Source organism: Protopterus annectens, chromosome 4.part0 (genome assembly GCF_019279795.1).
Source record: "Protopterus annectens isolate FY-2018-M chromosome 4.part0, PAN1.0, whole genome shotgun sequence".
Classification (NCBI taxonomy): domain Eukaryota; kingdom Metazoa; phylum Chordata; order Ceratodontiformes; family Protopteridae; genus Protopterus; species Protopterus annectens.
Window position 1 is genome coordinate 963,460,211 of NC_056733.1, and position 27,670 is coordinate 963,487,880.

Here is a 27,670-nt window from a genome sequence, read left to right on the forward strand (position 1 = left end):
CCCAGTATAATGATGTAGTAGATGTTATTGTAGTCATCGCTGTACTTCCTTATGAGCATGCCCACTATAATGATGTAGTAGATGTTATTGAAATATCACTGTAGTTCCTTATGGGCATGCCCAGTATGATGATGTAGTAGGTGTTATTGTAGTCATGGCTATACTTCCTTATGGGTATGCCCAGTATAATGATGTAGTAGGTGTTATTGTAGTCATGGCTGTACTCCCTTATGAGCATGCCCAGTATAATGATGTATTATGTGATATTGTAGTTATCGCTGTACTTCCTTATGGGCATGCCTAGTATAATGATGTAGTAGATGTTATTGTAGTCATTGCTGTACTTCCTTATGAGCATGCCCAGTATAATGATGTAGTAGATGTTATAGGTTCATAGGTTCATAGGTTCATACTAGGCTATCTTCCTGAGGGCATTTATAAGCCTAGCCCATAGTTTTGTGGCTTACGCCACCCCTTTTGTATGGGGAACTATACCCATTATTTTTCTGTGCCTCTGTCTAGCAGTGACACTGAGGTAATCCCTGGAGTATATCTGCGATCTCCCATCCATTGGTCAAGATTTCTCTTGAACAAGGCCAGCGAGGTGCTCTGCCTCACATATACCGGGATTTTGTTCCACAGCATAGGGAGTCTTTGGGTGATGAATCTATCCCTCCAGCACGTCCATTAATAGCCGTGTCGAGGTTTAAGTCTCCCGCCCTTGTGGCTCTGACGGATCTAGATTTTTTGAGGTGAAGCATATTCATCAAATCTGGGTTAGACATGGCCTTGTATGTCAGGCAAAGGTCACCTCTGAGCAAGCGGTAAGCGACTGAATAGAGCTGGAGTTCTTTCAGTCGGGCAGCATAGGACAGATTTTTGAGACCATTTATCCTTTTGGTGAGGAACTTTTGTGGCCTCTCCAGCTGCTGCAAGTGTCGGGTCAGATACATTCGAATGGGGCATTGTACTCAATCATTGGTCTGATGAGTGATGAGTATAGGAGACTATGACCTCCCTTGATCTAGATGTGAATCCCTTCATGATAAGGTGGGCAATGTAAAGGTCTTCCTAACTACTTTAGCTACATGGGTGTCGAATGACAGGCTACTGTCAACCTGGGTCCCCAGGTCCCTGATAACTTCTTCTGTGCTCAGAGGATTACCACCTATATGGTAGCTAGGGGTAACCTTGTTTTTCCCGAAGGGTATGACTATGCATTTTTTGGCATTTAACTTTAGGCCATGGCTCTGGCACCAGTCATCCATTTCTGTGAGACCCTTCTGAAGGATATCTGTGTCAGATGTGTTTTGACTACGGCCCAGTTTGCAGTCATCTGCAAACTTTGTCAGCCATAACCCTCCTGTGTTTGCTTGTACTTCAGAAAAGTAGATGCCAAACAAGAGTGGGCCCAGGACTGAGCCCTGTGGGACACCACTTGTGACAGGCTTTGAATCTGACATGGCACCAGCAACTCTGACCCTGTGGGTTCTGTTGCTCAGCCAGTTTGCAACCCATCTTGTGATATATGGATTAACATTTAAGCTGATGAGTTTTTCAATGATACCCGAGTGGGGTATTGTGTCGAAGGCCTTCGCCAGATCGAGGTAGGCTGTATGGACTGCCTTTCCCTCATCAATGGCTTTGGTGACTGTTTCGAAGAAGTCAACCAAGTTTAAAAGGCATGATCTGCCTTTGACAAAGCCAAACTGGGTTGGATCCAAAGTCTGCAAATTCCCTATGTCTTTATTTATGAGGTCCATTATGATCCTCTCCATAGCTTTGCAGATAAGGCTTGTCAAGCTAATGGGTCGGTAATTTCCAGGGTCTGTGGAGGCACCGCCTTTGTGAAGTGGGACCACAGTCGCAGTGCCACTCCTGGGTAATGTATCCAGAGGTGAGACTATGATTAAACAGCTGTCCTAGCTGTGGGTTTAATTCCTCATTGAGTTCGTGGAGCACACAGCCTGGGACACCATCAGGTCCCATGGATGCTGTGTTTTTGCTTTGGAGAGAGCAGTTCTCACTTGGGCGTTTGAGATGTTTGGGGGGCTGCAACCATTTGGTATAGATATCTCTCCTTTTGGGGGGAGGGGGGGGAGAAGTTTGCACTGAACCTGTCAGCCAGTATGTTGGCAATGTCTGTAGGATCAGTAATCTTCACATCATTTTGAACTAGTTCTGAGCATATCTGGGAGTTTCCTCCCAGGTTTCTAACATAGCTAAAGAAGGCCTTATGATTGTCTTTTGAGTCTTTAGCTATTTTTCTCTCAAAATTTGCTTTGGATGATTTTATGAGAGCTCTTAGCTTTTTACTTATAGTGATCAAAGGTGTCATACCTTTTAAGGATTTTGCTCTATCTTGTAGTAGCTTCCTCCTTTTGTTGTAGAGTTTGTTTATGGCTGGGGTCCACCAGACTGGACGCTTGCCCTTGGTACAAAGAGTCTTTGTTTTGCTTGGGATTGCCTTATCCATGCAGTCCTGCAGGTGCTGGTAGAAGGCATTTGTAAGTGATTCAGTGGCTTGAGTACTGTTTTCCGCTGGCTCGGGGGCCTTAAAGGAGACCACACTAGTCTATAGAAGTGTGAAGTCGGCTTTTGAGAAGTTTTTTACTGTGGTCTTTTTTATTTCAGGTGGGGGTGGGATGAGGACCTCCAGCAAGATTAGTTTGTGATCTGATCTCACCAGTGAGGGGTATACTTCCGGTTGAACATTGTGCTCCCATGTTCGTGATGATGAGATCAAGTATGTTTTCTCCTCTTGTGGGGATGGTGACTAGTTGTTCCATGGCATTTGAGTTTATGAATTCCAGGAACTTTTGGGCTAGGGTGTTTGGGCTTGAGTAGTGTTCCCAGTCTATATTAGGGTAATTGAAATCACCTAGTATGATGGTGTTTGGAGATACATTTATCCCTGCCAGTGTTTTCAGGAAAGCCATGTGAGGTTCCTGAGTTTGTGAGGGTGGCCTGTAACATGCTACAATTTGCAGAGCAGTCTTGCCTATGGTTAATTGCACCTGGATGGTCTCCGATGCATCGTGCGTTGCCACCAGTCTTGAGGTGTGGGTGTCCTTGATGAATATGGATACCCTCCTTTCTTGGTATTGTCCGGATTTTGGGGCCGGAACGCATGGTATGAGGTAAAACCTGTTAGTGCTGGGGTGCTCTCAGGAGCCTTGAACCAGGTTTCTGTCACAGCACAGACATCGATGTTCTCCATACTGAGAAGGGCCTCGAGTGCGTGCATTTTGAGATTTAGACTTCTGGCATTGAGCAGCATTACCCTTAGTTTTTTTCCTTTGTGTTCTAGGGTGGTAGGTTTAGAATTTGAGCCTTGCCTAAAAAAGGCACTATGGGGGTGGCAAGAGCCTTTGCCAATATCCGAATCCCAGGGTGACAGGTGCAAGCCATCCCTTGCGAAGCAGCGTGGCTTGTCCAGCATGTCATCCCAGGCAGACAGACATTGATCCCCTTTGAATGACACCAGAGTTTAAGCCAATTGTTAAAGCTGATCATCTTATCTCTGTATTGTGGCATCATTCTTGGTGAAGGTAGGATACTGCTCAAGGTCAGGGTCATACCTGCCTGGGCTACATAATCAGAGAGCTCCTCAATGTCTCTTTTCATGTAGTCCAAGGAGGTACGTCTCAGGTCATTTACACCAGCGTGGACAATGACTGAGTCGTATTTGTACCTGCTGTTGAAAGACCTGAGTGCTTGCGTTATGTGGCGGATTCTAGCGCCCGACAGGCAGCTTACTGTAACTCTCTCCTTACTCAGTCTGGTGAGCGGGATGCTGTACTTCCTTATGAGCATGCCCAGTATAATGATGTAGTAGATGTTATTGTGGTCATCGCTGTACTTCCTTATGAGCATGCCCAGTATAATTATGTACTAGATGTTATTGTAGTCATCGCTGTAATTCCTCATCAGCATGCCCAATATAATGATGTAGTAGGTGTTATTGTAGTCATCACTGTACTTCATTACGAGCATGCTCAGTATAATATTGCAGTAGATGTTATTGTAGTCATCTCTGTACTTCCTTATGAGTATGCCCAGTATAATGATGTAGTAGATGTTATTGTAGTCATCACTGTACTTCCTTATGAGCACGTCCTGTATAATTATGTAGTAGATGTTATTGTAGTCATCGATGTACTTCCTTATGAGAATGCCCAGTATAATGATGCAGTAGATGTTATTGTAATATCACTGTACTTCCTTATGAGCATGCCCAGTATAATGATGTAGTAGATGTTATTGTAGTTATCGCTGTACTTCCTTATGGGCATGTCCAGTATAATGATGTAGTAGATGTTATTGTAGTTATCGCTGTACTTCCTTATGAGCATGCCCAGTATAATTATGTACTAGATGTTATTGTAGTCATCGCTGTAATTCCTCATCAGCATGCCCGATATAATGATGTAGTAGGTGTTATTGTAGTCATCACTGTACTTCATTACGAGCATGCTCAGTATAATATTGCAGTAGATGTTATTGTAGTCATCTCTGTACTTCCTTATGAGTATGCCCAGTATAATGATGTAGTAGATGTTATTGTAGTCATCACTGTACTTCCTTATGAGCACGTCCTGTATAATTATGTAGTAGATGTTATTGTAGTCATCGATGTACTTCCTTATGAGAATGCCCAGTATAATGATGCAGTAGATGTTATTGAAATATCACTGTAGTTCCTTATGGGCATGCCCAGTATGATGATGTAGTAGATGTTATTGTAGTTATCGCTGTACTTCCTTATGCACATGCCCAGTATAATGATGCAGCAGGTGTTCTTGTAGTCATCTCTGTACTTCCTTATTTATTTATTTAACATTTGTTGACCGGGAAAGTCCAACTAGGTTCCACAGATCCTGTTTTCAGCGGAGGCCCAGGGAGAAATGCTCCAGACGCATGTCTTTAGAATCTGGGAGGAAACCGGAGTACCCAGAGAAAACCCACGCGAACGCAGGGAGAAAATCCAAACTCCACACAGAAGGCACCCCGGCCGAGAATCGAACCACAGAACCTCTTGCTGTGAGGCGACAGCATTAACCGCTGCACCACTGCCCAGTATAATAATATACTAGATGTCATTGTAGTCATCTCTGTACCTCCTTACGAGCATGCCCAGTATAATGTGTAGGTGTTATTGTAGTCATCGCTGTACTTCCTTATGAGCTTGTCCAGTAAAATGATGTAGTAGATGTTATTGTAGTTATAGCTGTACTTCCTTATGGGCATGCCCAGTATAATTATGTAGTAGATGTTATTGTAATATCACTGTACTTCCTTATGAGCATGCCCAGTATAATGATGTAGTAAATGTTATTGTAGTCATCACTGTACTTCCTTACGAGCATGCCCAGTATAATGATGTAGTAGATGTTATTGTAGTCATCGCTGTACTTCCTTATGAGCATGCCCAAAATAATGGTGTAGTAGATGTTATTGTAGTCATCAATGTACTTCCTTACGAGCATGCCCAGTATAATGATGTAGTAGATGTTTTATCTGTCATTGCTGTACTTCCTTATGAGCATGCCCAATATAATGATGTAGAAGGTGTTATTGTAGTCATCACTGTACTTTATTATGAGCAGTCTCAGTACAATATTGCAATAGATGTTATTGCAGTCATCTCTGTACTTCCTTATGAGCATCCCCAGTATAATGATGTAGTAGATGTTATATCTGTCATCACTGTACTTCCTTATGAGCATGCCCAGTATAATGATGTAGTAGATGTTATTGTAGTCATTTCTGTACCTCCTTATGAGCATGCCCAGTATAATGACGTAGTAGATGTTATATCTGTCATCACTGTACTTCCTTATGAGCATGCCCAGTATAATGATGCAGTAGATGTTATTGCAGTCAACTCTGTACTTCCTTATGAGCATGCCCAGTATAATGATTTAGTAGATCTTATTGTAGTCATCACTGTACTTCCTTATGAGCATGCCCAGTATAATGATGTAGTAGATGTTATTGTAGTTATCGCTGTGCTTCCTTATGAGCATGCCCAAAATAATGATGTAGTAGATGTTATTGTAGTCATCACTGTACTTCCTTACGAGCATGCCCAGTATAATGATGTAGTAGATGTTATTGCAGTCATCACTGTACTTCCTTATGAGCATGCCCAACATAATGATGTAGTAGATGTTATTGTAGTCATCACTGTACTTCCTTATGAGCACGCCCAGTATAATGATGTAGTAGGTGTTATATCTGTCATCGCTGTACTTCCTTATGGGCATGCCCAGTATAATGATGTAGTAGATGTTATTGTAGTCATTGCTGTACTTCCTTATGCGCTAGCCCAGTATAATGAAGTAGTAGATGTTATTGTAGTTATCGCTGTACTTCCTTATTAGCATGCCCAGTATAATGATGTAGTAGATGTTATTGTAGTTATCGCTGTACTTCCTTATGAGCATGCCCATTATAATGATGTAGTAGATGTTATTGCAGTCATCACTGTACTTGCTTATGAGCATGCCCAATATAATGATGTAGTAGATGTTATTGTAGTCATCACTGTACTTCCTTATGAGCATGTCCAGTATAATTATGTAGTAGATGTTATTGTAGTCATCGCTGTACTTACTTATGAGAATGACTAGTATAATGATGTAGTAGATGTTTTATCTGTCATTGCTGTACTTTCTTATGAGCATGCCCAAATATAATGATGTAGTAGGTGTTATTGTAGTCATCACTGTACTTCATTATGAGCATGCTCAGTATAATATTGCAGTAGATGTTATTGTAGTTATCACTGTACTTCCTTATGAGCATGCCCGATATAATGATGTAGTAGGTGTTATTGTAGTCATCACTGCACTTCCTTATGAGCATGTCCAGTATAATTATGTAGTAGATGTTATTGTAGTAATTAATGTGCTTCCTTATGAGCATGCCCAGTATAATTATGTAGTAGATGTTTTTGTAGTCATCACTGTACTTCCTTATGAGCATGCCCAATATAATGATATAGTAGATGTTATTGTAGTCATCACTGTACTTCCTTATGAGCATGTCCAGTATAATTATGTAGTAGATGTTATTTTAGTCATCGCTGTACTTCCTTATGGGCATGCCCAGTATAATGATGTAGTAGATGTTGTTGCAGTCATCACTGTACTTCCTTATGAGCATGCCCAATATAATGATGTAGTAGATGTTATTGTAGTCATCACTGTACTTCCTTATGAGCATGTCCAGTATAATGATGTAGGAGTTGTTATTGTAGTTATCACTGTACTTCCTTATGAGCATGCCCAATATAATGATGTAGTAGATGTTATTGTAGTCATCACTGCACTTCCTTATGCGCATGCCCAATATAATGATGTAGTAGATGTTATTGTAGTCATCACTGTAGTTCCTTATGCGCATGCCCAATATAGTGATGTAGTAGGTGTTATTGTAGTCATCACTGTACTTCCTTATGGGCATGCCCAATATAATGATGTAGTAGATGTTTTTGTAATATCACTGTACTTCCTTATGAGCATGCCCAGTATAATGATGTAGTAGATGTTATTTTAATATCACTGTACTTCCTTATGAGCATGCCCAGTATAATGATGTAGTAGGTGTTATTGTAGTCATCACTGTACTTCATTATGAACATTCTCAGTATAATATTGCAGTAGATGTTATTGTAGTCATCTCTGTACTTCCTTATGAGCATGCACAGTATAATGATGTAGTAGATGTTATATCTGTCATCACTGTACTTCCTTATGAGCATGTCCAGTAAAATGATGTAGTAGATGTTATTGTAGTCATTGCTGTATTTCCTTATGGGCATGCCTAGTATAATGATGTAGTAGATGTTATTGTAGTCATCGCTGTACTTCCTTATGAGCATGTCCAGTATAATTATGTAGCAGATGTTAATGTAGTCATCGCTGTTCTTCCTTATGAGCATGCCCAATATAATGATGTAGTAGATGTTATTGCAGTCATCACTGTACTTCCTTATGAGATGCCCAGTATAATAATGTAGTAGATGTTATTGTAGTATCACTGTACTTCGTTATGAGCATGCCCAGTATAATGATGTAGTAGATGTTTTAGCTGTCATTGCTGCACTTTCTTATGAACATGCCCAATATAATGATGTAGTAGATGTTATTGTAGTCATCACTGTACTTCCTTATGGGCATGCCCAGTATAATGATGTAGTAGATGTTATTGTAGTTATCGCTGTACTTCCTTATGAGCATGCCCAGTATAATGATGCAGTACATATTGTTGTAGTCATTGCTCTACTTCCTTATGAGCATGCCCAGTATAGTGATGTTGTAGATGTTATTGTAGTCATCACTGTACTTCTTTATGAGCATGCCCAGTATAATGATGTAGTAGGTTTTATTGTAACATTGTGCACTTCCTTATGAACATGCCCAGTATAATGATGTAGCAGATGTTATTGTAGTCATCACTGTACTTCCTTATGAGCATGCCCAGTATAGTGATGTAATAGATGTTATTATAGTCATCTCTGTATTTCCTTATGAGCATGCCCAGTATAATGATGTAGTAGATGTTATTGTAGTCATCACTGTACTTCCTTATGAGCATGCCCAGTATAATGATATAGCAGGTGTTATTGTTGTCATCTCTGTACTTCATTATGACTATGCCTAGTATAATGATGTAGTAGATGTTATTGTAGTCATCACTGTACTTTCTTATGCGTATGCCCACTATAATGATTGTTGTCATATCTGTACTTTCTTACGAGCATGCCCACTTTAATGATATAGTAGATGTTATTGTAGTCATCGCTGTACTTCCTTATGAGCATGCCCAGTATAATGATGTAGGAGTTGTTATTGTAGTTATCGCTGTACTTCCTTATGAGCATGCCCAATATAATGATGTAGTAGATGTTATTGTAGTCATCACTGCACTTCCTTATGCGCATGCCCAATATAATGATGTAGTAGATGTTCTTGTAGTCATCACTGTAGTTCCTTATGCGCATGCCCAGTATAGTGATGTAGCAGGTGTTATTGTAGTCATCACTGTACTTCCTTATGAGCATGCCCAATATAATGATGTAGTAGATGTTTTTGTAATATCACTGTACTTCCTTATGAGCATGCCCAGTATAATGATGTAGTAGATGTTGTTTTAATATCACTGTACTTCCTTATGAACATGCCCAGTATAATGATATAGTAGGTGTTATTGTAGTCATCTCTGTACTTCCTTATGAGCATGCACAGTATAATGATGTAGTAAATGTTATATCTGTCATCACTGTACTTCCTTATGAGCATGTCCAGTAAAATGATGTAGTAGATGTTATTGTAGTCATTGCTGTATTTCCTTATGGGCATGCCTAGTATAATGATGTAGTAGATGTTATTGTAGTCATCGCTGTACTTCCTTATGAGCATGTCCAGTATAATTATGTAGCAAATGTTATTGTAGTCATCGCTGTACTTCCTTATGAGCATGCCCAGTATAATGTTGTAGTAGATGTTATTGTAGTCATCACTGTACTTCCTTATGAGCATGCCCAGTATAATGATGCAGAAGATGTTATTGTAATATCACTGTACTTCATTATGAGCATGCCCAGTATAATGATGTAGTAGATGTTTTAGCTGTCATTGCTGCACTTTCTTATGAGCATGCCCAATATAATGATGTAGTAGATGTTATTGTAGTCATCACTGTACTTCCTTATGTGCATGCCTAGTATAATGATGTAGTAGATGTTATTGTAGTCATCACTGTACTTTCTTATGCGCATGCCCAATATAGTGATGTAGTAGATGTTATTGTAGTCATCGCTGTACTTCCTTATGAGCATGCCCAGTATAATGATGTAGTAGATGTTATTGTAGTCATCACTGTACTTCCTTATGAGCATGCCCAGTATAATGATGTAGTAGATGTTATTGTAGTCATCACTGTACTTCCTTATGAGCATGCCCAGTATAATGATGTAGTAGATGTTATTGTAGTCATCACTGTACTTCCTTATGAGCATGCCCAGTATAATGATGTAGTAGATGTTATTGTAGTCATCGCTGTACTTTCTTATGAGCATGCCCACTTTAATGATATAGTAGATGTTATTGTAGTCATCGCTGTACTTCCTTATGAGCATGCCCAGTATAATGATGTAGTAGATGTTATTGCAGTCATCACTGTACTTCCTTATGAGCATGCCCACTTTAATGATATAGTAGATGTTATTGTAGTCATCGCTGTACTTCCTTATGAGCATGCCCAGTATAATGATGTAGTAGATGTTATTGTAGTCATCGCTGTACTTCCTTATGAGCATGCCCAGTATAATGATGTAGTAGATGTTATTGTAGTCATCGCTGTACTTCCTTATGAGCATGCCCAATATAATGATGTAGTAGATGTTATTGTAGTCATCGCTGTACTTCCTTATGAGCATGCCCAGTATAATGATGTAGTAGATGTTATTGTAGTCATCACTGTACTTCCTTATGAGCATGCCCAGTATAATGATGTAGTAGATGTTATTGTAGTCATCACTGTACTTCCTTATGAGCATGCCCAGTATAATGATGTAGTAGATGTTATTGTAGTCATCGCTGTACTTTCTTATGCGTATGCCCACTATAATGATTGTTGTCATCTCTGTACTTTCTTATGAGCATGCCCACTTTAATGATATAGTAGATGTTATTGTAGTCATCGCTGTACTTCCTTATGAGCATGCCCAGTATAATGATGTAGTAGATGTTATTGCAGTCATCACTGTACTTCCTTATGAGCATGCCCAGTTTAATGATGTAGTAGATGTTGTTGTAGTCATCACTGTACTTCCTAATGAGCATGCCCACTTTAATGATATAGTAGATGTTATTGTAGTCATCGCTGTACTTCCTTATGAGCATGCCCAGTATAATGATGTAGTAGATGTTATTGCAGTCATCACTGTACTTCCTTATGAGCATGCCCAGTTTAATGATGTAGTAGATGTTGTTGTAGTCATCACTGTACTTCCTAATGAGCATGCCCAGTATAATGATGTAGTAGATGTTATTGTAGTCATCGCTGTACTTCCTAATGAGCATGTCCAGTATAATTATGTAGCAGATGTTATTGCAGTCATCACTGTACTTCCTTATGAGCATGCCCAGTTTAATGATGTAGTAGATGTTGTTGTAGTCATCACTGTACTTCCTAATGAGCATGCCCAGTATAATGATGTAGTAGATGTTATTGTAGTCATCGCTGTATTCCTTATGAGCATGCCCACTATAATGATTTAGTAGATGTTATTGTAGTGATCTCTGTACTTTCTTATGAGCATGCCCAGTATAGTGATGTAGTAGATGTTATTGTAGTCATTGCTGTACTTCCTTATGAGCATGGCCAATATAGTGACGTATTAGCTGTTTGCCATTTACCATAATATTGATTAAGTAATCCATGTTATGAAATAGTTACTGTCAGTTGTTTTTATTTGTCAAAAACCTCTTAGAATTTGATGATGGCAGCTTGGCTCTGCCAACATCTGACCAGTGGAGGTAGTAACCAATGTGCAGAGGATGCCCACATTGCTACCAGCCAGTGCACAGCTCTTGTATGTGAAATATACATTTTCAACATTTCACTTACTATTCAATTTATTAATTTATTTATTTGCTTTTATTTACTAGGAAGGTCCACTGGGCTAATATGAGCCCATTTTCAGTGGAGGCCTGAAGAGAAAAGCTCCACAGTAAAATAAAACAGTACAGTAATACAATAGTCTAAGACAAGCTTTACAATACAGTGAAGTAATACACCTTGTTAGATGATCACGGTTTAGAATGTTCATAATACTCCATGCTAATAAACAGTAACAAAGTAACAATGCCCATGATCACAATACCCCATGCTAATAAACAGTAACAAAGTAACAATGTGCGCGATCAGTGTGACTAGGATAATATAGTAGGAGGGCTGCAGCTGTAGGGTATAGTATTAAAGTACCTCACTAGGAAAGTACTAGTTTACCCAGTTGTCCTATCAATATCATTAATAAGGGAAGTGAAAACATCTATGAGATTATCAGCTTAAGTCAAGGTGGTAAGTTTAGCAGAACAGTGTGGGAGTATAGTCAAGTAGGAGTAGAGAGAGATATAAAGAGTTATAAAAAAGTAGATGCAAATGGTGGTGAAGTGGCATAAAAGGAGCCTGTCAGGTTTTAGGAAGTGATGATTCAGCACATGTACACTGCCAAAGAGAGGCGTTGTATCAGGGAGTTTTTAAAGAGGGATGGGCTGCCTGTAGTCCTAATTGATGGTGGGAGGTTGTTCCATAATTTTGAGATGGTAAAAGAGTACAGCAACTGTCCTGCTGAGATGTTTGTTTTTTCCATATTTATTAGTAATTGGTTTTCAGATTGGAGAGGTCTATTTGGACGGTATAGAGTGAGTAATGTAGAAAGGGCAGGGCAGTTAGATGGTTTCTATATAAATTTATGGGCAATGGTTAGTTGTATGTAAGTAAGATGTTGTGGAAGTTCAAGCCAGTTTAGTTGGTGTAATGAGGAGCAGTGGTGGGATGCAAACTGTGCATTTGTTACAAATTTAGCAACTTTATTATATCATGCATCTAGTTTAGATTTCAGAGATGACTGGATATTGGTAAGGAGAGGGGAACCATACAGGAGAGTAGGAAGCAGGAAGGAAGACGCCAAGCACAGCTTTGAGGAGTGATTGAAGAAGTAGCTGTGTCTACAGACGATGCCTAATTTTTTATGTGTTTTTTTATATTGCTGAGAACATGCAAATCAAATGTTAGATTTTCAACTATGATGACACCTAGTAGTTTAGTGTTTGGAACAACTTCAATGATAGTTTTGTCTTGAGAATGAATGGTAAATTCATTCCTGTTTAGGGTGGTAGTTTTTTAGGGGGTAAAAGGCAGGAGTATCGTTTTGTTGGTGTTTGGGCCACGGTGATTATTGGCCATCCATGTTTCAGTGGAAGTGAAGGCATTTTGCATGAGATTTAGTTCAGATTCGGAGTTGGCAGAGCAGATGATGTTGAGTCATCAGCATATTGGATGATGGTGCCTTGCAACAGAGTGGTGTGAAATTTGTTTATGAAAATGCAAAACAAGAGAGGGCCAAGTATGGATCCTTGGGGAACGCCTGTGGATGTATTCAGAAATGTGAGAAAGAATGTTGCCACTTGGTGGATTGTTGTTTGTTTGTGAGGTAGTTTGAGAACCAGTTTAGAGTTAGGGATGAGATACCTAAGTAGGAGAGTTTAGTGAGAAGAAGGGGGTGAGAGATCATATCAAAGGCCTTGGAAAGTCTGAGGAAGAGCAAGGACACAATTGTGCCAGCATTTCTGGCACAGTTGAAGATGTCCATGAAGGATATAAGAGCTGTAATAGTGCTGTGTCCAGGCCTGAAGCCATGCCGAGTAGGAGAAAGGGTTTGGTTAAGAAGCAGATGGTAGAGGAGCTGAGTGTAGATGCATTTTTCTAGTATTTTAGAGATAGGTTTGATTATAGCTATGGGATGGACAGAAGTTGGAAATGTCACTATTTTTTCCACCTTTGTAGAGAGGTACAATATATGTTTGTTTTTCCAGACTGTGTGTAAGTGGGACTCTTTGAATAGATCTGTTGAGGAGAATACTGATGGGGTAACCAAGAGAGCTACCTGACATTTGAAGGAATTCTGGAGGCAAGTTATCAGTGCATTAGTGTCAGGTTTGAGAAGAATTTTTTTACAGTGGACATTGTTATAGGAGAGAGAGAGAAAGAGAGAAAATGTGGGTGGTGAGGAATTAGTGGCATTCTGTGAAGGTGGACCTATAGAGGTGAGGTTAGATTGTGGAAAGGTGGTAGTGTGGTAGTGAGCTTGGCTATGGTGTTAATGAAGTATAAGTTAGGGTGAGGCTATTTCAGTGGGTGCTTTGTCTGGATCTGGACACGGATTGTTATTAGTGCTTAAATAAAGTAGGGAATTGATTGCTCCCTGGAATTTATGGGGGTTTGCCTGTGTTGGTTTTGTAAACTAAGGTATTTTTTATTTTTGATTATTTGACATTTTACTTGTTTGTGCAGCTGTTTATATGAGGTCAGAAGGGTTTTTGTTTTGTTGCCAAGCTTTCTATGCTTTGTCCCTGGTTATCATATGTTGTTCAGTGTGTTTGGTAAGCCAGCTGGCATGATTAGTTTTCACTCTGTTTTGACATGGGGGGGCTAAATTATTTAGTATTCGGAGGAATGTTGAATTGAAAAGTTAAGGGGAAGGAGTTTTAGTGCATCCCAGTTGATATTAAAGTTTAATTTAGGATAGTTGGGCAGAAATGGGATTAAGTCTGTAGTTTGCTTATATTGGTGTTTACTTAGAGATGGATTGGTTTTGGGTATTATAAAGAAAGGTAGGTGATCATTAATACTGTTGGGTAGTGTACCAGATGAAGATATTCTATGAGGCACGGAAACATTATCCAGTCCAGAATAGAACCTTTGTCGTTGTTATTGTTGGGTGGAGTTATGTTGGTTATTAGCTGGGTGAAATTGTATAGGTTGATGTTGGTGGAAGGTTGTTGATGGGAGATATCAAGCCAGGTAATGTTAACATCTCCCAGAATTATTGTTCCATTATTTATATTTTTACTTATCCAGGCAAGGATTTCTTCTAGTATAGGAATGTTATTACCTGGGGAATGTATATTACAACAATACAGAGACTTTGACAGTTATTCATTTTTAGGAAGGCTACTAAGGTTTCAGCTGTAGAAAACTGTGGGACACACTTGGTATATGGAACTATAGTCAATGTATTTGGGTATAACAGAGCAATACCTCCACCTTTTTTGTGGGGTCTATCACATCTTAGACAACAGTAGCCTGCAGGTAGAAATTCTGCATCTTTGATGCATGGTTTTAACCAGGTTTTGGTAATGGCAAAACTATCAGATTTGCTTTGAGCTATCCACGTATGTAACTGAGGTGTTTTGTTTCTGATACTTTGAAGGTTAAGAGCTGTGAGGTTTAGTGATTTATAGGAGGTGGGAGAGTTGGGAGTGGTAGTGGAGGGACCCAGACTTGGATGTATGTCTCTGCATTGTGGTAACTTTGAATGTATTTGTGGGAGAATTATGAGTAGTTGTTTCCTTCTTGTTCCAATATTATGATCTAGAGCAGAGTTTGTCTTGTAATTTATATGTAGGGGAAGGATTTTTCACTTTGGTTTGTAGGTTAACATCTGTATCATATAAGCTTGAGGCTACTTTTTAGAAACTGGAGTGCGATTGCATATATGTAGATGTTATGGAAGTATATTTGTAATATATGTAAGTTGTGTGATGTAATGTTAGTTGTAGTAGAATGTACACGGATAGGGAGAGTGTAAGGAGTACAGTGTTCAAGAGGAGAGACACTGTGGAGAGGAGAAGCTTATATATGCAATGGGAAGTGATAGGCATAAGGATAGTATGGTTGAACAGAAAAAGAAGTTTGAGTTTAGGGTGAAAAGAGTGTAGAGTAGAATGGTTAATTAGTTAGGTAGTAAGGTGGCTGGTCTAAGAATATGGAGAGAATAGTTATTAGGGTAGTTGTGGCTTACCAGAGAAAGAAGTTTGGGCTGAGATAAAGGTGGATATGGTACAGTGAGGTAGGTAGGTATTAAGTTGTGAGGTAGTTAAGTAAGATAGGTCAAGTTGGAGTATTGGGAAGAGGTTGTGTGATAGGGTGAATTGTGATGAAGGTGCGTGATTGGATCAGCGGTGATAACGGGTGGAGTAAGAAATAGAAGTATGAAAAAGGAGTGCGATTGGATGAGCTGTAATTATGGGTGGGGTTAGGGATAGAATAAATATAAATTTAGTGGAGGTGGGCAGGAATGGAGGTAGGGTAGGGGAGCGTAGTGAGCTTGAAAAAAAATTGTATCTGCTTTTACTGTATTTGTGTTTCTTCCTACTTTATTTTGCTTTTGCATCATCTTAATAGTACTCAATTGTATTTATTACTGCTTGGTGTAACTCATTCTAAGCCTTTTAGTTTAAGCACTTGGGCTTCAAACCAGTTGTTTTACATTAAGAAGGTTTGTGGTCTGCACTGTAGTGGCAGAACAGGTAGCTTACATCCTTCTAAGTTGGGAACTGCTGATTGAGGGCTCAGTGTCTGTTATTCTAAAAGTGTATTAATTCTGGTTTAAGCACTTGGGCTTCAGGCCAGTTATTTTACATTAAGAGGGTTCATGGTCTGCACTCTTGTGGGAGGAGAGGCTGGACTCTGCTCTTCTGAGCTGGGAATTTCTGGTTAAAGGCTTATAGTGCCTGCATATTTGAACTGCTTCTTACTGAAATTGGTACACCTTGTTTGCTGTAGCATAGACTAGATCCAGGCCTGCTGAATCTAGCTTTGTTTGTATAACTTGAGCACTAATCCAGGCATTTTTTAAAGTATTCAGTTGTTTTTATTACTGCTTGGTAGTAACTTGATTAAAGTGTAGCTATCATTCTAAGTATTTTGGATTAAGCACTTGGGCTTCAGACCAGTTGTTTTACATTAGGAAGGTTTGTGGTCTGCACTGTGGTGGCAGGACAGGTAGCTTACATCCTTCTAAGTTGGGAACTGCTGATTGAGGGCTCAGTGTCTGTTATTCTAAAAGTGTATTAGTTCTGGTTTAAGCACTTGGGCTTCAGGCCAGTTATTTTACATTAAGAAGGTTTGTGGTCTGCACTCTTGTGGGAGGAGAGGCTGGACTCAGCCCTTCTGAGCTGGGAATTTCTGGTTAAAGGCTTATAGTGCCTGCATATTTGAACTGTTTCTTACTGAAATTGGTACACCTTGTTTGCTGTAGCATAGACTAGATCCAGCCCTTCTGAATCTAGCTTTGCTTGTATGCTTGTTGTTTGTTTGCTTGTTATTTCCCTGAAACACTAATTCCACCTAAAACGCAGCTTTTCAGTGCTTCTGTGGATCCCTAGTGATATCTGCATTGCTTACTGTATTATTTCCTTGTTTCACTTGAAAGAAAGTTACTGTTTGTCATTTTTGCATTTAAGTTACCTGTAACACATTGCATTTAAGTTACCTGGCACTTGCTCACTAAAGCAATTATATAAGTCAGCACTAAAAAATTAAAAGCACTACACCCTCACAAACTCCCCTTGAGTACCTTGTTCCCCATTGGCCCTTTTTTCAATTATAAAGGAATTCCCAATACTATTCTAGCATGTCCAAAGGTCAGTTGTCAATCTCCTCTCCGATCCAGCTGGTGAATCTGGGAATCTTGAGGCAATGTTACAACTGCCTCATGTACAGAGACAACCCTCTCCTCCTCCCAACAAATTCCAACACATGTGAGAGATGCAACCATATAGCCAAACTGGAGGCTAAGCTCTCTCAACTCAGTACTGGCGTAACCAGTCAGGAGGAGAAGGAAATCACACTCACTACAATTCCAGTCTCACATAGACCTACCACGACAGCAAACCAAACACATAAACACACAACAACATACTCGGAGGCTCTAAATAAAAATCTGCCTAAGCAGCAGAGACCGCCAAAGCAGACACCCAAGCAACTGCTACCCCAAAACAAAACATGTGCAACACATAGCTCACAAAGCCAGTGTGCTGAACAGTCACAGCCCTTAAGGCTAAACAACACACCTGATACACTTGTGATAGGTGACTCTATCATCAGGCACACTGACGTCCCACTCACCAGGCTGAACAAGGAGAAGGTCATGGTGAGCTGCCTGTCAGGCGCTAGGATCCGCCACAAAACACAAGCACTCAGGTCACTCCAAGGCAAGCACAAATATGACTCGGTCATTGTCCATGCTGGTGTGAATGATCTGAGATGTACCTCCCTGGACTACATGAAAAGAGACATAGAGGAGCTCTCTGAGCATGTAGCCCAGCCTGACCTTGAGTAGCATCTTACCCTCACGAAGAATGATGCCACAATATGAAGACAAGATGATCAATTTCAACAATTGGCTTAAGTATTGGTGTCATTCAAAGTGGATCCAATGCCTGTCAGCCTGGGATGACATGCTCGACAAGCCACGATGCTTCCCTAGGGATGGCTTGCACCTGTCACCCCTGGGCTTTTGGATATTGGCAAAGGCTCTTGCTTCCCCCATAGTGCCTGTTTTAGGCAAGGATCAAAAGACAAACCAACCTCTATAGGTATCACAACGGATAAGAAACTAAGAGTAATGCTACTTAACACCAGAAGTCTAAACCTCAAGATGCATGCACTCAAAACTCTCCTTAGCATGGAGAACATCGATATCTGTGCAGTGACAGAAACCTGGTTCAGGGCTCCCGAGAATACCCCAGCACTACCAGGTTATACCTCATACCATGCTTTTCGGCCCCAAAACTTGGACCAAACCACAAAAGGAGGAGGAGTATCAATATTCGTCAAAGGTACCCACACCTCCAGGTTGGTGGCACAGCACGAAGCATCAGAGACTATCCATGTGCAACTAACAGTGGGTAAAACTGCCTTCCAGTTTAGAGCCTGCTACAGACCACCCTCCCAAACCCAGGAACCCCACTCGGCCTTCCTGAGAACACTGGAAAATATGAAGGTCTCTCCAAACACCATTATACTGGGTGACATCAACTACGCAAACATAGACTGGGAGCATTACTCTAGCTCCAACACCCTACCCAAAGGTTCCTAGAATTTATAAACTCAAATGCTATGGAACAACTTGTTACCACTCCCACAAGAGGGGAAAACATAATGGACCTGATCATCACCAACATGGGGACTCTATGCTCCAGACCAGAATTGTATCCCTCACTGGTAAGATCAGACCATAAACTAATCTCACTGGATATTCACATCCCGACCCCACCCCCTGTCCAGAAAACCACAGTGAAAAACTTCTCTAAAGCAAACTTCACACTCCTCAAAACCGAGGTGGAATCCTTCAAAGCCCCCGAGCCTGTGGAAAATATGGCCCAGACCACAGAATCCTTTATAAACACATTCTATGAACACCTTCAGGAATGCATGGATCACGCAATCCCAAATAAAACCAAGACCCAATCCTCTAAAGGCAGACGTCCTGTCTGGTGGACCCCAGCCATAAACAAACTATACAAAAGAAGGAGGAATCTACTACATGATAGAGCAAAATCCCAAAAAGGGAAGGCATCTCTGATCAGTATTAGCAAAAAACTATGGGTACTCATAAAATCGTCTAAGGCCAGCTTCGACAGAAAAATTGCACAGGACACTAAGGATAATCACAAGGCTTTCTTTAGTTATGTTAGGAACCTGGGTGGGAATTTCCAGATATGCTCAGAATTACACCAAAATGACAAAAAATACATCGAACCCACAGACATTGCCAACATCCTAGCTGACAGGTTCAGTGCAAACTTCTCCCCCCCATAACCACCAAAAGGGCAAATATCTATGCCACCAGAGTACTGACCCCCTGACATCTCAGATGCTCAGGTAAGAGCCTCCCTCTTCAAAGCAAAAAACACAGCATCAATGGGACCAGATGGTGTCCTGGGCTGCGTCCTACATGAACTCCAAGAAGAGCTAAGCCCAAACATAAAACTACTGTTCAATCTCAGCCTTACTATAGGATATGTACCCAAAGAGTGGCATACAGCAACAGTGGTCCCTCTCCACAAAGGTGGTGCCTCAACGGATCCTGGAAACTATCGCCCCATAAGCCTGCCTAGCTTGGTCTGCAAAGCTATGGAAAGGATCATCATGGACCTCATAAATAAAGATATTGGGGACCTACAGACACTGGATTCTACCCAGTTCGGCTTTGTTAAGGGCAGATCCTGCCTCTTAAACCTGGTCGATTTCTTTGAAACAGTCACCAAGGCCATTGACGAGGGGAAGGTGGTCCACACAGCCTACCTGGACCTCGCAAAAACTTATGATACAATACCCCACTCGGGCATTATAGATAAGCTCCCCAGCTTAAATATAAACCCCTATGTCAATAGATGGCTTGCAAACTGGCTCAAGGACAGAACACATATGGTTAGAATTGCTGGAGCCATGTCAGACTCCAAACCAGTTACAAGTGGCATCCCACAAGGCTCAGTCCTGGAACCACTCTTGTTCGGTATATATTTCTCGGAGGTACAGGCCAACACGGAAGGACTGTGGCTGACCAAGTTCGCAGATGACTGCAAACTGGGCGCCATAATCGACTCTCCAGCTGACACAAGCATCCTTCAAAAGGGCCTCATAGAAACAGACAACTGGTGCCAGAGCCATGGCCTCAAGCTAAACACCAAAAAGTGTATAGTCATCCCCTTTGGCAAAACAAAGTGCCCACAAATTACCACATAGGTGGTAATCCATTAAGTACAGAAGAAGTAATTAGGGACCTGGGGACCCAAGTTGATAGCAATCTCTCATTTGACAACCACGTGGCCAAAGTGGTTAGAAAAACATTTTATATAGCCCACCCAATCATGAAGGGATTCACATCTAGATCAGGGAGGTCATCGTGCCTCTTTACTCATCCCTCATCAGGCCCATAATTGAGTACAATGCCCCTTTTGGGATGTACCTTACCAGACACCTGCAGCAACAGGAAAGACCCCAAAAGTACCTCACCAAGAAGATCAAAGGGCTCAAACAGATGCCATATGCTGCCCGGTTAAAGAAACTCCAGCTCTACTCAGTGGCATACCGCCTGCTCAGAGGTGATCTGTGCCTGATGTATAAAGCCATGTCCAACCCGGAATTAATGGACATGCTGCACCTCAGAAAATCCAAATCCCATCGAGCTATGTGCTCAAGAGACTTGAACCTCAGCACTGAAATAAATAGGACATGCTGGAGGGACAGATTCATAACCCAGAGGCTCCCTTCACTCTGGAATAAAATCCCAGTCCAGGTTAGGCAGAGTCCCTCATTGACTCTCTTCAAGAGGAATCTTGATGAGTGGGTGGGAGATCGTAGGTTTACCCCGGGTATCACTTCTGTGTCACTGTTAGACAGAGGCACAGTATACTAACCTTGAAAAAGGGCATAGCAAAATTAATTTAAAATGGGTGGCGAAAGCCAAACACACTCTGGCTAGGCTTATAAATGCCCTAGGGCAGATAGCCTAGTATGAACCTATGAACCTATGTGCCTAACCCTGGCCTTCCTACTGCACCTACCTAGGTCATGTGCCTAACCCTGGCCTTCCTACTGCACATACCTAGGTCATGTGCCTAACCCTGGCCTTTCTAACACACATAACTAGGGCATGTGCATAACCCTGGCCTTCCTATTGCACATACCTAGGTCATGTGCATAACCCTGACCTTCCTACCGGACATACATAGTTCATGTGCCTAACCCTGGCCTTCCTACCACACATACCTAGGTCATGTGTATAATCCTATACTGACAGTCTCACACAGACAACCCACATGTAAATGAAATGCCTCCACATGAGCTTTAAACAACATGTATCGCATACATGTCACATGACCACGTTCCTCATCTCCTGACTATATACATCACATCCGTTATAGTTAGACATCTGTAACAATGCCCTGATGCATTATCTTCTGTCAATATGCTGTTCAAAGTGGCAGTTGTGTTTCTACTGCAAGTCCTTCTGCTCTATACTACATAACTACCTGGGATGTATTAACAATCTTACTTCCTACCTCTCACAACATGCACGTTGCTGCTACAACTAATTGTTTCTACAGTGACTACCTGTACGGGAAGGTTTGTACAGGTGTTCATTAATCTTCTCAGTATGTCCCATTTTTAGATACAGGTAATGTGCCATTACACTGCCATTGTTTCTTAAGTACACATAAGTTAAGGAAAAGGGTAAATTTGTTTAACCTGTATGTCTGCTCAAACATCAGTTCATTTCTGTGTAAAATTTAATTTTCCAATATACATGAGAATGCCAGTGAAGTTTCCTAGCTGTGCACTACCTGCAATATATGCAAAGTCCCCCACTGTATCAGTTTTCTTTGTAAACTGTTATCTTACTGCTCAGCTGTCCCTGTTAATCATGAACTTCCCTGATTTTGGTACTTTGTAGCTCTGTCTTTCTTAATGCTTTGTAAAATGTGAAAAAGATGGTGAATTATACTTAATAGTCAAAAGTCCTACCATACGCCCAGTCCAATCATACCCCCTTAAATCTCTATGGGTTTACTCAGATTATATCCACTACCACCAGGCTAGGCAATAATAAGCAAAAAGAAAGCTTACTTGACTGGATGCTTGTCAAGGAGGACCCCCTAAAATATACTCCAGGTACTCTCCCTAATGATATTAGTGACCATTTGCTAACATACATTTTGAAAAATAATACAACCAATGCTAGGACGCCAGTGTACAGAACGATCAGAAATAAGAAAAATTTCGACCCAATCAAATTTAACACAGAACTTAAATACTGTAACTGGTCAAAATTGAAATTACTTCCCATAGATGAGGCAGTCTCATATTTTAATGAAACATTCCTAATACTGGACTCTCATGCTCCAAAAGGGAATCTAGAATCAAATCCCACATAGCACCCTGGCTATCCACAGAGACCAAAACCAAAATTAATCGGGGACAAAGCATGGACCAAGTGGCGCATCACCAAATCACCATTAGATAAAGGCCACTGCTCTAGACAAGAAAAACTACTTTCACCACTTACAAAACAAAACCAGTTCTGGGCAGGATTGAACAAACTTCTCCAACCAGGAAAATCACCCACACCACCCCAGAAACTCTATCTGATAAGAACCAAGAAGAAGTAGCTTACAACTTTAACATATTCTTCAAACCATTCAGTCACTAGCTAGCCAGCTACCCTCCACCACCCTAAAACACCACACCCAAACCCCCAATATCATTCAATCTACAACCCATATCTACCAATTACATTCGAACCCCTAAAAAATTAAAGCCAACTACCCTCTCAGCTGATCTTCTACCAGCAGAATACCTGCAAATTGCTGCAGCTACCCCATATCAATCTTAATAAACAGAACCATTAGTGAGTCCACAATCCCAGCAATATGGAAAATATCTCATGTCATTCCTTCATAAAGGTGGAACATACACTGAACTTTCAAACTACAGGCCAATAGCCATCTTATCTCCACTTGCAAAAATAATGGAAAAGTGTGTGCATAAACAACTAATGTCCTATCTCATCCAAAACAAGCTATTAACTGAATGTCAGCATGGATTTAGACCCCACCATATACGACCACAACTGCCTCTCTCTTTTACTGAAAAATCAACCATCATCGGAACAACAGAAATACCTCCTCTGCACTCTTTCTAGATATGTCAAAAGCGGTAAACCACCAGATCCTTCTCACAATCCTAGAAACCTTTCACCTAGACACCCATGTCCTAAACTGGTTTCAGGACTACCTAGTAGGCAGACAACAAGCAGTTATATGGCAGAACAAGCTCTCATCCCTACTACCAAACAGCATTGGCGCATTCCAAGGGTCCATATTAGGACCTCTTCTCTTCTCAATATTCATAAATGACCTGCACTCAGCCATCCCCTCGGCCACCTGCATCCAATTTGCAGATGACTCTACTATCATCTGTTCCAATCCCACATTGGACAACCTTCTAAAAGCCACCCAACACTGTTTTACCATAGTTGAAAATTGGCTAACAGACCATCACCTCATATTAAACCCAAAAAAAACCCAACTACTCCTCTTTCATCCAACTAACCTTACACCTTTCACTCAATTTACTATCCAATCCAATAACGGAACTACTATCTCTCCTACTACAAATACTAAACTACTAGGAGTAATTATAGATAATAAACTCCGATTTGACACCCACATTAACCAAACTATCAAAACAGTAAACAAAAAACTAGGGTCTTTATATAGATTAAAAACCTTCCTAACTCCAGCAGCTAGACTAGCCACTGCCCGGTCACACCTTCTATCCACACTACTATATGCCTCCCCATCCTCTCTAACCTTAATAAATCAGACCTAAATCGTCTCTCCACTTGTTATAACCACATTGCCAGATTCATCACTGCCCTGCCCTACAGAACACACCATTGTATTAATCTAAAAACTTGACTGGCTAGAACTAAAATATCAACTTGTAGAAGCCTTTAAAATCCTAAAACACCCAGAGAACACTCCTGCTAAAAACATACTAACCCCTACACCAACCTTAGTTCTCTACGCCATCTGACAAACTCCTAATACAAATAAGCAAGGCCCACAACATAGGTGGGGACAGACTGTACTCTAATGTCATCTCTCCCAAATAAATTAACGCACCATCACTAGCTCTATTCAAAAAGGGCTAGAAATCCACCTTAAATCGATTGGATATGTCCTTGTATGAACCCGGACTAAGATTACCATGAGAAATTCTGTACAGATATGGGCAATTTTTGACTAGGAAGGACCTAGTCAACTAAGGGTCTACTAACCTGTATACAATGAAAGTAATCAAATGTAACTTCTATTGCTGCACTGTTATCTCTCTATGTACATGTTTCCTGTCCTTTGGCTTGCTGTCTTCTGTCTTTTATTATATGTCATTTTAACCTGTTAAATGGACATGTATCCAGTCGGACTATCCCGGTCAACAAATGTAAAATAAATAAAATAAAGTCCAAACTCCACAGAGCAGAAACAGGCTGTAAAAAGCAAGTCACCACAACATAAAATCCAGGAAAAGTTTAATCAGATAAACGCTTTCCCAAACAATGTTGTTTCATCAGATCATAACATCCTAAAACATGCTCCATATTTAAATCCCTCCCATGAACCTAAGGATCCAATAAAAACATAGTGCACTCTAACATCACTAGGCGACAATTCACATTCCCATTAACCATATAGTTACCAAATTCTAAAAACTCAATACATGCTTAGTGCATACTATACTATACTATATGTGAAAAACACACATATATGCATACAAACTCACACTAATACTGCAACATAAATTAAAATAATATGATAAAAAACAAAACACACCAAAAATACACTACAAGCATACAGGAATACATAAAACAGCACAATGAATATATTTATAACAGTTATCTTCTCAACCTGCATGCAGCTAGGGTAGATTTAATTGAAACATGATCATTTAGTCCTGTCCCCGAGTGTGTCCTCAACCTAAGGCTCCACCTGAGTTCCACCTGTTCTGTCATCATCATCATAGGTTAGTACTAGGCTAACTGCCTTTGTGAGCCATTGTAAGACTAGTCAATTATCTCTTGTGAGACTCAAACCCTGCACCTTGTGTTTGAAAGGCAAAAACCTTAACCATTATGCCACCCTCCCAACCCATGTTGACTATATCTCCTTTCCTATCATTTGGCTGCAGGACCTCAAGGACTAAGAACTTAAATCTGTGCTCATTACTCATACTGTTAATATGCTTGGCTATCGCACTGTATTTCAAGCCTCTGCAGGCACAATATAAATGATCCCAAACTATTTCCCACAGTCACCTGTTGGTCTTGCCCATGTAAAACGAGGGACAAGTTACAGAATGTGCTAGATAAACCAGATTCTTGGTATTACAATTAGCTTGGGCCTTCAATTTATATTCATTACCTGTGAGTGGGTGTATAAATGTATCTGTTTCATCTATATGTTCACAATACCCACATTTCCCACATTTAATCATACCATACACAGGCCCCATATCAGTCAAACTATTCATGTTCCTTTGATAACATAGTCTATGCTTAAGTGATTTCTTGTTTCTAAATCCATATCTAGGTTGTACCCCAATTAAACCCACTATCCTAGGATCTTCCTGTAAAACATGCCAATGTTTCCTAAAAATATTTTTAAGTTGTTGATTATCTGTAGAGTAAGTTAAAGTGAATCTCATCACATTCAACTTAACCATGTATTCCCCACATTTTACTTGTGATGTAGAGAAATCTGGTCTAGGGATTGTACACCTATTCTTCTTCACAAGCTCTTGCATCCTTCATATATCACCTTCTTTATATCCCCTCTATAGAAATTCAGTTTCCATCTGTTCTAAACTTCTATCAAGATCAACATCATTCACTGTCAGCCTACTGGTCCTAATCATCTGTCCTTTCAATATATTATTAAAGTCGTGCTTAGGATGCATATTAGTTTGATGCCCCCTTCCTATGCATCCTGGTTTGAAACTTCCCTTGTTGATCTTTAAATACCATAACATCTAAAAACTCTATTGAATGTGAAGAAAATTTAGAAGTCTTTGTGTCTTTCGGCTTTTTCCCGGTTAGGGTTTGCCACAGCGGAACTCCGGTCCGCTAATGATTGGCAGTAGATTTTTACATACTGGCTTGCCAGGCCTAACGTACAACCTTCAATGAAGGAACGTCCATTCACGCATGTCACCACACAGAAGATGCTCTAACTGAGAATCGAACGAGCAATGTCTAACTGTGAGGCGACAACGCTACCGCAGCACCACCACCGCAGCTTGAAGAAAATTTAGAAGTAAAATATAAAAAAGATGTGCTATCATTGGCAAACTCCAAAAACGAAAGGAATTGTTCCTGCATCCATGACCGCAATATGAACAGATTGTCAGCAAAACAACGGCAGAACCTGATATATCTACTGTATGATGACTTCAAAACATATTGCCGTAAAAGTTATGCACATACGGCTGGTACAGGGCCAAACCAAACCAGAATCCAGTACACAAGCGGCCAGCACCAAGATATAATAAGGACAACAAAACAGAAATAATGTAAAATATTTATTAGTCCCAGACCGGTTTCTTAAAACCTGCCTTCCTCAGTGAGATATATGACAAAAACCCATATAATCATACCATTTAAATAGTGCAAACCCTCCAATGAAAAGTCAGCTTCACATATTGAGTCATTTTCTATAGCAATTATTTACATATTTACCTAGAAAGTAAACAGATAATAATAAATCCCATCATCTTATAGATTATAAATCACAAATTGTATAAATTTTATAAGTGACCATTGAACCCTGGTGAGAAAAGACCCCCCCCCCATTTTAAAATCCAATATTTCTCTTTTCTATTTAGAATTGAGTGCCAACCCTGTCTATTACTTCTATTGTCATGAATCCTATCTATAATCATAAAGTAAAACTGGGCAATACAATGAACAGTACAATGTCTATATAGTGCATTCGGCAACCTTTTATTATGTATATCACTCAAATGCTCAGACATATGAAGAGGCAAGGAACGTAATGTCTGCCCTATGTAGAAGGCCGAACAGGTGCATGTCACTAAGTATATTCCCCAGTCCGCTCCACAGTTTCCAAAAAAAATCAGGTATCAAAAGCCTGACTGGTGTTCTTACTAGTGAATTGTTTGGACTTAAATATACACTGACACAAGGAACAATGACCACAGGGAAAGGTGCCCAGCAATCTATCCACAGTAATAGTAATTTGATGATATATTGCACCCCCTGTGCTAGTACATTTGAAATGGGAAAAATGTGATCCCAGTGTTTTTCCCCTTTTATATGACAACTGACAATTAGGACCAAGGGCATGATGTAACTCATCATTAGCCATAAGTATATTCCAATGTTTAGAAATTACCTTCCGAATTAGATTGATATTACGCCCATAAGTGGTTACAAATCTAATATTATCAGATTCCATCCTCTGTGTTTTATCCTTGTATTCCAATAATTGAATCCTGTCCAAACCTG